Source organism: Eutrema salsugineum, unplaced genomic scaffold, assembly GCF_000478725.1.
Source record: "Eutrema salsugineum unplaced genomic scaffold, Eutsalg1_0 scaffold_7, whole genome shotgun sequence".
NCBI lineage: Eukaryota > Viridiplantae > Streptophyta > Magnoliopsida > Brassicales > Brassicaceae > Eutrema > Eutrema salsugineum.
Genome location: NW_006256486.1, coordinates 6,717,776 through 6,733,878, shown reverse-complemented (window position 1 = coordinate 6,733,878; position 16,103 = coordinate 6,717,776). Strand labels below are relative to the sequence as shown.

The following is a 16,103-nucleotide window of genomic DNA, read 5'->3' as shown; positions in this document are numbered from 1 at the left end:
TTTTCGGTAGATCTAAATAGATCTCAACGAATCTAAGAATGCTTGATTTATTCGGGTATTCTCAGACTAAACGAATAATCTCGCGATTATCATAGTTTTCCGGATATTCTCAGAATCAACGGATCACTATTTTATTTTTTTAAAGCTTCTGCTACATCAGTTGGTATCAGAGCCAACACTTTGATTTCTTAATCAAATTTTGATCCTGCTTCCATACACCATGTTGTTCGAAGTTTTGTTCACATGTTCATGTCCTTTTGGTCCATCAAAAGATTTGTGTGCAGATTTTAGAGAAATTGTTGGAGATCCCATTTTTGATGTTTATGATGATGATTATCTTCTCCAAAAAGACGAGGGTAAAGCGTTATTCAATATTGAAGATGTGGAAAACGTACGTCTTTTGATAGATTTTAATCAAAGTGGCTTAATACCCTCTCATGAAGTCCACGTTGCCCACGATGACAACACAAAAGAAGATACTTATCTGGATGATGTGGACAAGAGTACGATTTGGGCTGCCAAGAAAGAATCTCCAATAAGAGCCTCAACTCATCATCGTAATACCGTGGAGCACATGGAAATCTCCAAATTGATTGAAGTGCATCAAAATTATATTATTCTATCAAAGAAGAATTATCAGTGGAAGAAGAGAAAGAGAAGAAGAAAAAAAAAGACAATTCTCATCGATGGCATCTCAAGATTCGAGGACGAATCTTCTCTTTGTCGGAGAGAATGATGCAGAAATATATAGAATATCTTCTAATATCTTTATTATTTATTTAATTTATTAGATAATTTCCTTTTATTATTTTAGAGTTTTTTTAGTGTTTTAGATTTGCTATAAATAAGCCGTTTAGGCCTAAGTTGTATTCAGTTTTTGATGAATTAATGAAATTGAGCTTTTGTCTCTTTGTTCCTTGTTTTCGGTAGATCTAAAGAGATCTCAACGAATCTAAGAAGATTTGATTTATTTGGATATTCTCATATTAAACGAATAATCTCGCGATTATCATAGTTTTCTGGGTATTCTCAGAATCAACGGATCACTATTCTATTTTTTTAAAGCTTTCGCTATATCAGGGATTCAATAATTTATGTATCTTTATAAGAACACGTTTATCCTTCAATAATTTTGGTGGTTCAATAGTTTTGCAGACGTGGCTGTAGGGGAGAACAGTTTTAGAAAGCAATAAAAGGAGATATTTGAGGCTCTTGAACCTGTCCACATCAACCAAAAAATTGCTCTAAATGATGTCACGTAAGTATTACAAAAACTTCTTAATTTCTGTGTTTTTAAAACTGAACCGATGAACGAACCGAAAAAGTTCTTGGGTTGTAGGTTATTATGGTTTGATTAGGTTTAATCCGGTTTAATAATATTTTACAACCTCTAATTAATATTATTCGATATTCTTCGAATAAAATTCTTCGATGATTATATTATTTGAGAAAATTTTTATAATTTAAATCCAAAACGACACTAAAATAAAATAGAGTACCAATAATAATAAAAAAAAAACTTTAATAGTCTAAATAAAAAATAACACTAAAATAAAATAGAGTAGCATATTCAATCTTCATTGGCCAAATCTTCACCAACTTGAACAAACATAAAAACAAAATACATATAGAAATGTTTTAAAATTTCAATTATAGATTGAGAAAAAAAATAATGATATAAACATTTTTTTAATTGAATTGGGTTTTATGCGGTTTACTGGTTCAGCCAGTTTCCAGTTTTTTTTGCGGTTCAATCCGGTTTTTTAACCAGTCTAATTTTTTGTAGGTTTTGATATTAACCAAATCCGGCTAAACTTTCGGTTTGCGGTTTAATCTGGTAGGCCCGTCGGTCCGGTCCTGTTTTAAAACAGAGCCTAATGTCATTGCCATGTCTTCACGTAGAACATAATTTTTCTATTGCACATCTATAGTGCTAAGTAAAGAAGCCCAACTAAAAACCATATTAAAGGTATAACCCAAATCTTATTAACAATGTAGGCACCTTTCATCTTCCATAGACAATTCTCATAGACAATAACGGATGAGTTGCAACCGATTTGTGTTTTCTATCTTTTTAAACTCTGTCAACGTAACTTATTCTCTCCATTACTGTCTAAATATTGCATACGTTTATTTCAATTATCACTTCCATGACCCACTTTGCTTAGTGAATGTTATAAAACCAGGTCATTGGTTACTCGTTTACTCCACCCCAGCAAGGTTTCACAAAGTGTTTTAAAGACAGCCAGTCATGGAATCTGCAGCTGTACTTCCCTCTGTCCAGCCGCTCAATTAAAAAAAAAAATATATGAGCTTTAATGAGCCTTTTGCAAAGAAGAGCCATATTCAAGCGATTATTCATTTCAGGGAAGCTTGAAAACATTGAAGAAGATAAACTTTCCAATTCTTGAGGTATTTTCTCTATCGTAGTTTCAAATTATTACCTTAATATCGCACCACTAAAGTAAATAATACAATACCAACCGAATCCTCAAAGAAAAAAAAAACTTTGACAATGTAATTTTTTTTTCTTCTCCATAATCAGAGAAGCAGGTGCGAGAAAATAATAAACAAACAGACGATAAGGCAAAGAGAGATGGGGTGAATGTAAAAATTATTGGATAGAGGTGGAGCGGAGTTAGTATTAGCTCATTTAGCTCTTAAGCATCGGAAAATTAACAAACCATGAATATTGGTTGTACTGAATGTATGGGAAGTTAATTTCCTGTAGTTATCTATATAAAGATATGAGGTTGTATAATGTGTGCTTTGTAGTCCGATCATTGATTCATTGGTTCCTATTGTTATGTTGCTCACGCTGATTTAGATCCATATATTCAAAAACTTAGATGGAGAAACTTCTCTTTTTACTTGAAAATCCCATTAATGTTTTCCACCCCAAGTATGTTTCTATAAAAAAATTTAAGCATTTAAATTTACATCGTCACTGCAATGAATCCTTTTCACTCTAAAACAAAAAGATGGAACCAAGAGTGTTGCATTTACTATGCCATTAGCTATTGTTGTGATACTTAGATTATTAGGAGCATACATATCAAGATCTCATTGTATTGTAAGTAGTGGCCAAGACTCGTGTTATTGTGTGTTGATGATATATAAGATACTAATTGTGGATAAGGCTTCAACAGTCCAGAACTAGAAAACCATCATTTATTATTATGTTATGATTCATTATTTGGATAAACATTACAATTTTTCAGGCTAAGTTAGTATGTACTAGATCAGATTAGATCAGATGGATTATCGAGTAAAGAATTAAGGATTGTTGACTATTGTCGGTCGCTCAGGTTGTTGCCTCTTGCTTGAATGACTCATCTGCTACTTAATAATTCATTTGTTATTCAACTAAATAGAATTTCTGTGTAAGGGAATAGCTCGAGTAGAGGGCAAAACTCATGAGTAGTTTTGCAAGGAATTGCTGTTATCTTTAATGTATTTGGGAGAAGACGAGAAAAGTGGTTTTCGTTCTTTATATATCCATAACAATGTAGATATTATATTTCATAAATTTGAATGTTTGAATACCTACTTAAATTTAAATATACACTAGTATAGTTTTATTCTTACGCTAAGGCAGGGACACGAACATCTACTTGCCCCCATTTTAAAATTCCTTTACACAGAGTAAATATATAATAATATATATAATTTGCAACAAGCATATAAGGACAAGATCGCTAATCAACATGATATATGGATTCATTGAACATATATGAGTTTTCAGTTATTGGAAAAAAAAAATTTTTTTTGTTTCTGATTTAATCATTTCATCAGTGACCACTTTCGCCTATTTGCTTGGTAGATTTGTAAAAGTTAATGTAAAGTATTGTTTTAGTTTGGTGCCTGACGAACCTTGAGGGTGATCTCTATGTCGAATTATCTAATCAAATGTCATCATTTGTAATTGGACGCCATACGAAATTGATCCTTGCCATTATATATAGTATAAAAAGTTAGTTGAATATCTCTCTGTATGGGATATAAATTCTAAAATTTATATATGGTATCTTCCAGGCGATGATTTTACAGAGGTTACGAAACTTTCAGTTTTTTTCTTTCTTTTAATGTTACATAAGATCTTTTTTTTTTTTTTTTTTGGAGCTGAAAATGTTTTTTTTCTTAAACCAACTCATGAAGTGATTAATTTTAGTCACGAGATTGTATATAAGTTTAGGCATGGATTCTTCCGGTTATTAGAATATTTTTGTTATTGTTGCGAGGACCTTTCATTATTTTTTCAGCCGTTGAAGTTTATTCTTCATTGAACTTTTTATTTTATTTAGAACATATAATTTGAAACTTATTCAATAGTCTTAAGACAAAGAAAACTGATGCTATTAATCTACACACAATTAAAGTCTATATATTAACAAGTAATGGATCAAAGAAGTATACAGTTATTCTTATCAATAGAGAAAATAATTATCACAAAAGGGTTATGGCGCTAGCAGATGGTAACAAAAATATATGTATAGTTTGGGGGCTGTAACTTGTATATAAGAATGTCAATTTAAGTAGACTGACTACATATAATGCACAAGCCCACATACATTAATTGATCGGGATATGAGAATTGACATTTACAAAATATAAATAAAAACGAAATTATTGAGTAAGTGAGATCATGTGCCTCGTACGTAAGATTCTTGAAAAAGAGAAAACTCAAGTGACCCATGATAATAATTCATTTTGCTGTAAGTACTAAAAATGCATCATTATTTATCACACTAGATAAATACCCACTAGATAAATACCCACGTATACACGCAGATTCTTTTTTGTAAAATATATTTTTATATTCTCTTAAATAGTGAGTTAGTAAGTAAATATTTTTTAATTTATCATATTCAGTTATATAAAATTAGAAGTTTTCGTAAAAATCTGATGTTTCTTTGAATATTAAGATGCTTTTAATCAACATCAGCATCAACATCAACATCATCATTCGTGTTAGTTTACATGCATATCCAGAAGTATGATAAGGTAAATGATACTACCTTACTTGCTTCTGATATGAAAATCACAAAGGGATTCAATAACTAAATATGCAATATGAATCATGAAGAAATAAAAAACAATCTGTCAAATTTTCTTAGCTAATTAAATACGCTTGGTGGAGATCTTTAATTACTTCTTAAAAAAGCAGTGTAAAGACTTCGAAGGACAGAGCTTCATCATATTGGTAGATACACATTCTTTGTGAATTTACCTGTTCTAACAAAGCTTAGAATTGAATAAGTATTTGTTGTGAATGCAAGTAGGATTAGCCTCTTGATGTCATGTTTTACTTTTAGTAAATTAGCTCATCTGAGTCTGAAACTTTTCTTGCATCAGTGGATACTTGAAGACATAAAATTGGAATATATATGTAAGTACAAAAAGGGAAAAGTCTAAGGAACCTGTAAAATTAAATGCGAGATCACTTGGGCAACGAACTATAACTCTCATAGCCGTGATCTTCAACATCCAAATCTTGAATCGGATCCTATAGAGTAGATTAAAAATTTGTATACATATTAGGATATAAAGCAATTATAACATGATCAAAGACATCATCTATACGTTGGAAAAAAAGGACATCATCTATACTCCTTGCAAGTCGCAACATGATGTGAGGACACAAAATAGATAAGTAGTTATCATCGAAGTATAAATTATTCTCCTTTAATGTGCTTATATAATATTAGCTACTTGCTCTAACCAAATTTTACCCTTAAGGTGTTTTCCTTTCTTCCCTAGGTTTGACGCTTGTACTCGCTGCGTAGTCTAGAAAGAGACTGGGACGTTGCCTGTAACAAAAAATTGATCAAGAAACATGCACAAAGAAAACATATATAGTTTAAGGCAAAGATAATAAGTCTTTAACCCAAGAAAAACATATCAAATATATGTATTGCATGCTGTCGAAATTGCTGCTACTGAAAGAGATTTACACATTCTTCTTTCTTTGATTGATAGATCTTTTCATGTTTTGGCTGCATATATACTGCTAGTGGTCCTACTAATATCCCAAAGCAACCTTGCCTTAGTCTTATGCTGCCAAAAACTATATGTGTTGTTTGGGACCATCTTGTTTTTAAGTTAGATTTCGAGTAAGCAAACAATTGTTTTTAACTTAGATTTCTAGTAAGCAAACAAATTATTTCAAGTGCACATACATAAAAAGATTTTTTTTAAGGAAGTAGGTAGAATTAGTTTTTGTGAGCGAACACAAATTCGTGGAATAAAAATAACAATAGTGTTCCTTTTTGACTTTCCAGATGCAATCTATGTCTGATGCATCGTGTGGAAGGAGATGAGTTTGAGAGATGTGAATCAGCTTCAATATACAAATTTGATTTAACAAAATTTAACCCATTTAAGCAACGGATCCTGCGCTTGGACACGAAATTAACATATAGTTGGTTAGACATCTATTATATAGAGTCATCATAAATGTTCATGAAGCTTTCAAAGTATAACTTTACAAAGTGTGAGAGAGAGATCATAGACTTACATACCACAATTCAAGCCAAAAATAATGGAGGACATGAATTGTTTTTAGCCGTAATGACGTCCACAAAACTGAGGATAATTCTCAGTTCTCATCTCAAACGAATTGATTGTGGATAAGTAAGGGAGCTTGAAAGGCTTGACTAAAAAAAGAGAGAGGAAGTACAGAAGATGAATGGTTTTGGGATGAGAAACTAATACTAATGTGACCTAATCAATAAAAGTCTGATATCGATGAGATTTTTTAAAATGATTTTAATTAATTTTTTTAGTAAAACTGATGTGTCAAAAAAATGGGTGCTGGTGTGTCAAGATTGTGAGACTCAACCTAATTTTTATATAATAGATAGTTGTAACAATCTATAACAGCACATATACAGAATCTATAATTAGATTTATACTGAAAAAAACAAATACTTCAAAAAAAAAAAACACTGCATACCTTTTTGAAGTAAGAAGATTTATTAAGATTCCAACTGTATTATATGACCTTCAACTTCATTATGGGCTACTATGTGTCAATCTATATTGATAAACTGACTTAAAAAAACATCATAAACAAAAAGAATGATATATAAAACTAATGCATAGAGATGCTTCACTTTATTCATCCACCATTTCAAAACTATTTTTTCCAAGAAAACGTTTAAACTTAAAACTCCATTTTTCACATTTGTAAAAATAAAATATTATAATCCAAATCGCGCGTAGTTCGGAGATTCCCTAGTCATTGTGTTATATTTTCTTGAGAACCGATATGTGCTATAAGATCCGAGTTACTTGTATTTATTATCATAATGTTATTAATCAAATTATTCGTCCAAAATAACATAACTATTATTTGAAACTATGACCATAATCACATAAAATTGATAGTTATACCAAGCTTTTGGTTCACTTAACGTTCGTAAATAAAGTAAAATTCACCTTTTGACATTATCCTACGTAATATAGCAATATAAAGTACTCCATTGATGAATGTTATGTGAACGTATTGAACCTACTTATAATAATTAATATCAAAAACATTTAACCTCTTCCTCAAGCGTGGCTGTTGCACTGTAAGTTCTCCTCTCGTCCCTCTCTCTATCTCTCGAGTATCTGTTTGTTCTCACTAATTAATGGTTTTGTTTGCAGGTAGAGTTCTTGAGTTGCTTACTCTTTACAATCTTAGGCTACAGCCTACATCCCAGGTATGATTTACATTTTATACTTCTATTAGTCATAACTTTTAAATATATAGCCCCAAGTTCATTTTACAAGTCTTAGTTTCTTCCATTATCGTTAAGGTTGTTTAGGGCTTTCCTTTCAGTTTGGAAGTGTTAAATGTTGAGACACCCTAAATCAGGGAAACCCTATTAGATAACTTGACTTGCACTTCATGTCAAAATGATCTTTTAAACAACATCTGAAAAGGAAAAGAGGGGTGAGCATTTTGAAGATATACAGTGAAAACGATCCTACCTGCCCATTTGATCTATACAAAGAATTAAACATAATAAAATATATGTCTACTTAACCTAAGATTAGACAAAAAAAACAATTACAATCTTTCACAAGTACAAAGAAACCTAGTACACAAGTTCCCACTCACGAGAACGTCACACTATTTAAATCTGATAATTCGTCAACCACAAATCTCACAGGCCCGTCTGCCATGTACTGGCCATACTTCCTCTGTGTATGGTCCAGCCATGGTCCCACTTCGCGAAACGTCTTTCGTGAAGACCAGCAAGCAATCCGTTCATAGGGTGGGATCAATCATGCACTCAAACGTGCCTAAACTAACACCAATCAACAATACATACAACAGTTCTCAAAAAATCATTCATGTTCGTTTTAATTACCAATCAATCTCTAATTCTAGGTTCAGCACACACATATACAACTATGTCTAAGACAACCTATAGATACAATTCCCGCCTCACCTTTGCCACTTGATGATGACTAACAAATATGGTTCACCTTTGGACAGATTTGACATCCAACAGATTAACGATAATAACTTTCTTGTCACAGCTCGGACTGTGTATCGGAAGATCGATATGGAAAGCTGGATTGAAGATCTTCAAGCAAGTATGTACATCGTCGTCTGGAACTCCCTGGATCGCTGTAAAAATGCATCACAAATCGGCTGATTGCGGATCGGATCTTTGCAAATATGGTTCAGGAAAACACTCATAACTTTTTTAAGACAACTCCAAATAATGATCCGTTTGCGGTTATAGCTAGATATGATGGTCTCGAATCACCTTGCCAAGTTTCGTGCCGATCTTATCTGATTTAACACACCTGATTATCTCTCACTCCAGAACATGTCCGATCAGCCTTCTACGTTGCTGCAATAGCTTCTTCTTCTTCAAGGTATTTTGATAGTGGCTGCTCAAATGTGACTCTGGCAGGGCTTCGCCGCTCTGATATTTTTGTTTCCTCTCTGCCACATTCTCCATCTTTTATAGAGTGAAAGAGAAAACCTTAGATCTGATCGCAGAAAATCGAAATTGCCTTTAATGAGATTCTTAGGATGTCACAAATGTGTTTGATGTTTGCTTAAGAAATCCAATGAGCAGGGTAATGGTGTCAAATAAAAAATGGCGTGAGTTGCCTTGAAGGTTGGCAATAACAAATAGCGATTTTCCATGCCTATCAATATTTCTAATGTTGATCGTGGCCCTGAACATTATCCATTCTCTTTTTGTGTTAAAAAAACTTATCTCCACAGAGGTAAATAAATAAATTCTATATATAATTTCTAAAATCAAATATATTTTCACCTTCATTTTGTTAATAATCCACTATAAAGTCCATCTACTAAAATTGTTTACCTTGGTTATTTGATGCATCGTTGTTTTCTTAGTATGTATCGTCTCTCCATGTTACCCAAATGTTGCAAGTTGAATTGAATTGAAACTTAAAATTAAAATTTGCTAATCATATTAATATTTTCACATCTCTTTGAAATTTCAGTGATTTTGATTAATGTCAGTTATGGATCTATGGTTTTGGAACTTGGTTATGAAGAACATTTTTTCAACAATAAGTTAAAATTATCCATTAGTTAAAACTTTTTTAAAAATATATATGTTAATCGTCTCCATCAATTCTATTATAAAATACAAGATAATTCGGGTCATAAATTATTATCTTTGCTATATTTTACTTGAGTAATTCAAAGTTTTCTAAACAACAGCAATAGAAATCAGTATTACTTAACAAAATTAATCAACTAAAAAATAGAAAATAAATACAGTAACTATTATGAGAAAGGTTAAACAAACATACTATTTATTAACGCATATGCATTGTACATGCAGGAGGATATATGATGTGTTATGCAGTTTTGTTATTTTGACATAAACAAACACACTATTTATCATCTCACCATAAACATAAACACAGACACTATTTTTTTTGACATAAACATTCACACCTGATAAAAATTAGAGTGACTTAGCTCTAAACTAATGATTGACCATAAAATTATATAGATAGTTAAAACTTAAGTGGCTATGAGAGAGAAAAAAAACTATCCCATAAGTATCATTCAGTTTTATGTTAATTATGAAAATACCATTAATCAAAATATTTTTTTTCAAGTTAAATTGACACTGTTAATACAGTAATTATCAATTATCTTTCTGTTAGTTGATCTATTCGTCATATATACTGTTCATCATCATTATTATTTATAAAAAAATTGAAATTAACGCAATTATCGTGTTAACTCAGTTATCATATTAGAATAAGTTTATGTAGTTACTTGCTAACATTGTATGTTAACATACTAACAATAATATCTGATATTTGTTAACATGCTAACAAAGTTAACAATAAGATTTGATATTTTGTTACCATGTTATCTGATATTTATTAACGTGCTAACAATAATATCTAATACATGTAATGTGTTAACATAATATGTTAGCTTGCTAACGATAAATAAATATTTTATGTAAACGTGTTAACATAATATGTTAACTTGCTAACTATAATAGATAATATTCATTCTCTGGTTTTCGGTGAATCCATCATTATTTTTTCAGTTAACTTACTGTGAATGTTATTTCTCAGATGAAGCTGGATCATATGGTCATATAGGGGTTAGTTTTTTTGGCCGTTCAACCTCACCCCACTAATTCTGATGGAAACATCCAAAATGAGGATGAAGAAAAGCCCATCAATAAGCAGAAAAACAAAGTTTGTTTTTGTTCCACCATCAATTTGTAAATTAGCTCTTGCACATAGAGAGAAGAGGAGGAGAGAAATATGGTATAATGGAGTCGGATAAGAGGAAGGAGAAAGAGAAGGAGAAAAGAGAGAAAATATTTGACGGAAAGAAAGAAATAATAAAAAGTAAATAAAAAAGAGAAGGAGTAGTTTGTAATTTTCTTTATCTAAACACTGTTGAAAATATATCAGAATTGGTCTACATAATTATCCTATTATCTGTTAGTACTTATTAGTATTACTCTAAAAATTAACTATATACCAAATTATAAATACCAACTGTTAAATTAACTGTAGTTTTAAATAATATTATGACCGTATTTTCTAGTAACATCGTCTTATACTCTTAAAATGCTAGACACGGTCCTGTCTAGACTTTATTGTCATCGGATGGGTGCACTTTCCGGTTATGCCTCATATGGCACCATATGAACCAAAAGATAAGAAATAGGATAATGAGAATCAAAATAACTAGTAGGACCAGAAGACGTCAGAATAGAGTCCGATCTATATTCATCTCAGCTCTCGCTCTGGCGACATCATTCATAGTTGAGACGGTTAGCTACAAAAATAAATATATATTAAAATATTATCCAATTATATCAAAGAAAAAATGATTCATAAGAGTATTTTTAAAATTGTTTTTTTTTTTTGCCGAAAAAGAATATGGAGTTTGATAAACTATAATATGAAGGGAGCGAACTACCATCTCCTCGTAGATTGTTTATTTATAATTAGGTATATATTTAGTTTTTATCAGGTGTGAATGTTTATGTCAAAAACTAGTGTGCTGTTTATATTTATGGTGTGATAATAAATAGTGTATATGTTTATGTCAAAATAATTTGGTATATATATATTTTTTTATCAGGTGTGAATGAAAATGTTATCGGGCAACGGGGCTAGTTTAGTTGTTTTTACCAGGATCATATAAATTATTTCATTTAAAAACTGCATAAAGTTTGTTGGAGAATAGAAAATATAATATCACAAAAGATAAATTTTAAAGAAGTATTTTACACATGACAACAAATATGTTTTACGATCACTCATATTTAAAATCATTCTATCACCGTTTATTTTCATCATAGAGTGAAGTTTCTATTTTTTAGATAAAATAAAGCAGACAATTACTTACCAATGCATCAACGAAATGATAATACACATAACAAAAAGGAAGATGGTATGAAAACTAAATCCACAGCAAAATAAAAGATTTTTTATTTTATTCAAACTGAAACCAATTAGTGAAAATTCAAGTTTATAAATAGTAATAGTATTATAAACTAAAAAGGATATAATTTTCTAGAAGTTAATTCTAACTTGATTTAAATATTCTACAGGTGATTGGAAAAAAAAACTAGGAAGCAAGAAGATGAAAAAGTAAACTAATGAGTAATGAATAAAAATGATTATGTTTAGTTTACGTTAATGAGCTTATTTTTATCTTCCATGTGTGATGAGATTTATCGAGTTAACATTTTCTAGTGTTTCATTCATTTATTAGACTACACTTGATTTTGTTGAAAAAAAAAGACTACACTTGATTTTAAACTTTGATAATAGTCAATTATTTTGTTTGAGATTGAGTCAATTCAATATACATAATAAATAATTATTATTTTTTTAATAAAACTGTTGATTTCAATTGACCTCAGAGCCGTGCCTACAATGGAATAAAAAAGCCAATTGACTAAGGCCACATCTTATATATTAAGTTTAGATACCACATTTACAAGTGCATTATAGTTTCTTTGGTTATTTTTCTGGTGCATATGTTTATTTTGTTCAATTTCAATCCTTACACCATAAAAGTATAAACATTTTTCACCAATTTATCTTAATACTAGTGTACATTTGATTAGTGATTTTTTATATAACTTCATTAAAAGGGCCACATTTTAAATTAGCCTAAGGCCTCTAAAATTTTAGACACGGCACTGGACCCCCCCCTCATATAGTAATATACCATGAGTCTAATAACTTTTTATTATGATAATCAAAGACATAATTTTTTTAATTATTTCATAATGTTTATATTCTGCAAGAATCTCATTCTGGTTCACCAAACGTAAACAGCTTTTTCCCCCGTTTTAGTCCATAACATTTTTCAGTGTCTAATAATTTCTCCAACTTAGATGATTTATCAACTTCTTTCATTGCTTTCACAATGGGATGATCTAGATAAAGAATTGTTAAAACTCGCACAGACTCCATGTCGTCTTGGGTTGGTAGATGACCATTACCCATTGGTGGGCTTCTGCCAGACGGAGAAGACTCAACTGCTCCTCAGACTCCCATTATGTCCACTCAATTATCTATCAGATCAAATAGTTTTTCTGGCCAATAACCAATAGGGATATCTGGTTTTTTGTAATTTACATCTAATACCCACAAGTTTTTTTTATTTTTGATCCTTTAATGAATAATAAAAAAAATACACATGTTACATTTTATATATTAAAAAAACACCTAAGACAATCAAAAAATCTTGGTAGAATTAAGATATCTAAAAAAAAAACAAACAAAAAAGTATTTAGTATATATAAAAGTGTATTTGATCCATCATCATCTTTCTTTAAATCTTTATCTTTGATTATATTTTAACATGACAACTTGTTACACAAAATATGTTAGACTTGATTCATGAAATATAAATTAAGCTCTATAAAAAATGAAATCCCAATTAATATCTATTATATAGGACATCATATGAAATTATAATTTAAAATTAAACAATTTAATATACTAATATAAGAAATAAAAGTTCTCAAACATTGTTTTTCGATTAAGGATTATATGAAAATCTAAAATTATAAAACGCATAATTTATAATCAAATAGAGTGTGGGTTACTTTCTGAATAGTAAGAGCAATGTTTCTTAGTTCTGCAGGAGCTTGACGTAAAGTTTCAGTTAAAAGATCTGTTTTAGACGCTTGAATAAAACCAGGACATATTGTAGTATAACAGCTTTCTCCATTTGCACCCTGTCATTAATTAATCATATCCATGCATTAGTATAATCCATTATCCATGTGATAAAAAATAGTTTGAAAGTATATGTACATTTTAGATCAAAGGAGTAGAAATACAATATAAAGTATATGTACATTAGGTAGGGATATTTAGTTTTGTAATTACGTAGATTCAAAACATATTACATATAACATGCTCATTAACACAATTAAGATGGTCTTAGAGTAGATTTTGAATTTGATTTGTATTAAGAAGGTGGTAAATATTGAACTAATGTAGCAATAGTTGTACCTTCTAAAATCCATAACCTCATGCATGTCCGTCCATCACCAAATATACTTGGATTTACCTGTGAGTCAAATTTAAATATTTAATTTTTTTTAACCATTTAATATAATAAAGACTTTTTTTTTAGAAAATTTCATAAACATATTAAATTTACCATCCACCCGACTTGTATAACATTATCTTTATTGTTAACTCTTCTGCCAACATATATGTGAGCATGTGAAGCTTAGTCACCACTAATATTCAAGTTATATACACTTATCCAAGATGATATACCATAGTAAGGACCATGATGCAATCTAACTCCTGCAAACTGAAAACTTCAAATCATTGTGATATACATATTCATAACACAAGTAACTGAAAGTAGAATAATGAGAATACAATTGTGCACTTATATGTGTCCCATGATTTTCAACTGTGAACGGATTGAAATATTTTTTGCGAAATATTGATTTTTTGCTACATACTCTTTTGTGTTCCTCAGTATAGGAACTGTATCATTCGGACAATCGATTATCTTTTTATAAATTTTGTTTTTAACTTGTTCTTTTGATTTATGAATTGAAAAAAATGGTTTCATCTACATAAACCATATTGTCACACCATTTATAGATTAAGTTAGGGATTAAATCATATTAGCCTTACCAAAAGCTACAATTAAGTTTTATATGAACATGAGGTTGACAAATATAATTTGTATGTGAGAAAGTTTGATGAAAAAAAGTACATGAATTTTGTGGTTTTGGAGTAATGGATGATTTAATGAACGTTGTTTGTATAGATCCACACAATCGTATATCATCTTCTCATTCAAATATATGGAAAACATATATAGGAGAAAGATATCATAAGTTAATTACAAAATAATCAACATAAGTAATGCATATATAGTATTACCGTCGAACATATCAAGGCTTTTACCAAAAATAACAACTTCTTTCTAATTTATCTTGATAGATTTTGAAACTTTTATAGAGTCTCTGAATTGAACTAAACATAATGATATTATACATGAAACGAGTTTGAGAATGAAATCCATGGACTAGGATCAATATTTTGGAAGGTCTTCTAATAGTAATCTGTTTTTTGTTCAACTGTTTTTTAAACGAGTTTTATAGTTCAGCTGTTTTAGTATCAGCAGATTCTTTTTTTTTTCATTTCTTCATATTAACTTTAATTTTCTTTAATATGTTCAGATTTCATCTACATTAAAAAACATCTTTTTATTGATATACTTTTGTTTATTGTATCCAGATTTCATCTACATAAAAAACAGAAACTATTCTCTTTTTATTGATATACTTGATTATTTTTTTAAAAAATTCTGAACATATATCGGTGTGTGAGCTAAAACTCGCACAACCAAAAATTTGTTAAGGAAAACTTAAGGGATCCAAAACTTCTAGGGTTGATCGCAAGAACAGTAAGATCGAAAGAAAGTTTTTGTTGCTGAGAAAGTATTTTGCTCTTATTGCTTAGGGTTGCAAAAGTTACATAATGAATCATAGAAATCCCCTATTTATACTAACTTCTTAACCGCCTAGCTGAGAATCTCGGGAGAGATTTTCGGAATCTTTCCTTATCGCTTGGGGTGAAAACCGACCCCAACAGTTAGCCCCCCAGCTCGTCAGTTTTGGAGGCGAGAGTGACGAGGTCCATTACTCCTGACCGTAGGATAAACCATCGAGTCAAGCTGTTGCGACATAGGCCCAGGTGAGGTGTTTTGTCAATAACGAAGCCGAGGCAAGTTAAGGACGAGGCGATTCTGTTTAGTATTGCCGAGCCGTGATTCGAGTTTAACGACGAGGCGTTTTGAAAAAGTTATGCCGAGCCGTTTCGTTAACGACGAGGCGTTTCAAGAGAAAGTTAATACCAAGCCGAATCGTTAACGACGAGGCGTTTCAAGACAAAGTCAATGCCGTTAACGACAAGGCGTTTCAAGAGAAAGTTAATGCCGAGCCGTTAACGACGAGGCGTTTCAAGAGAAAGTTAATGCCGAGCCGTTGCGTTAACGACGAGGCGTTTACAATGGTAAGATATCGGCTGAAAACTCGGGTATCCCAACCGTTGGTCTTCCAAAAGAAAGTTCCTGATCT

General features: G+C 30.8%; 1 non-coding gene and 1 pseudogene across 1 annotated transcript; one reads left to right on the top strand and one right to left on the bottom strand.

Annotated features, from left to right (window-relative positions):
• Window positions 1-5,756: 5,756 nt before the first annotated feature.
• On the bottom strand, window positions 5,757-14,587 carry LOC112083009 (annotated as a pseudogene).
• LOC112083280 lies at window positions 9,083-9,202 on the top strand. Its single transcript, XR_002897568.1, has one exon. It is a non-coding gene; the product is annotated as a small nucleolar RNA snoR86 (small nucleolar RNA).
• Window positions 14,588-16,103: the final 1,516 nt, after the last annotated feature.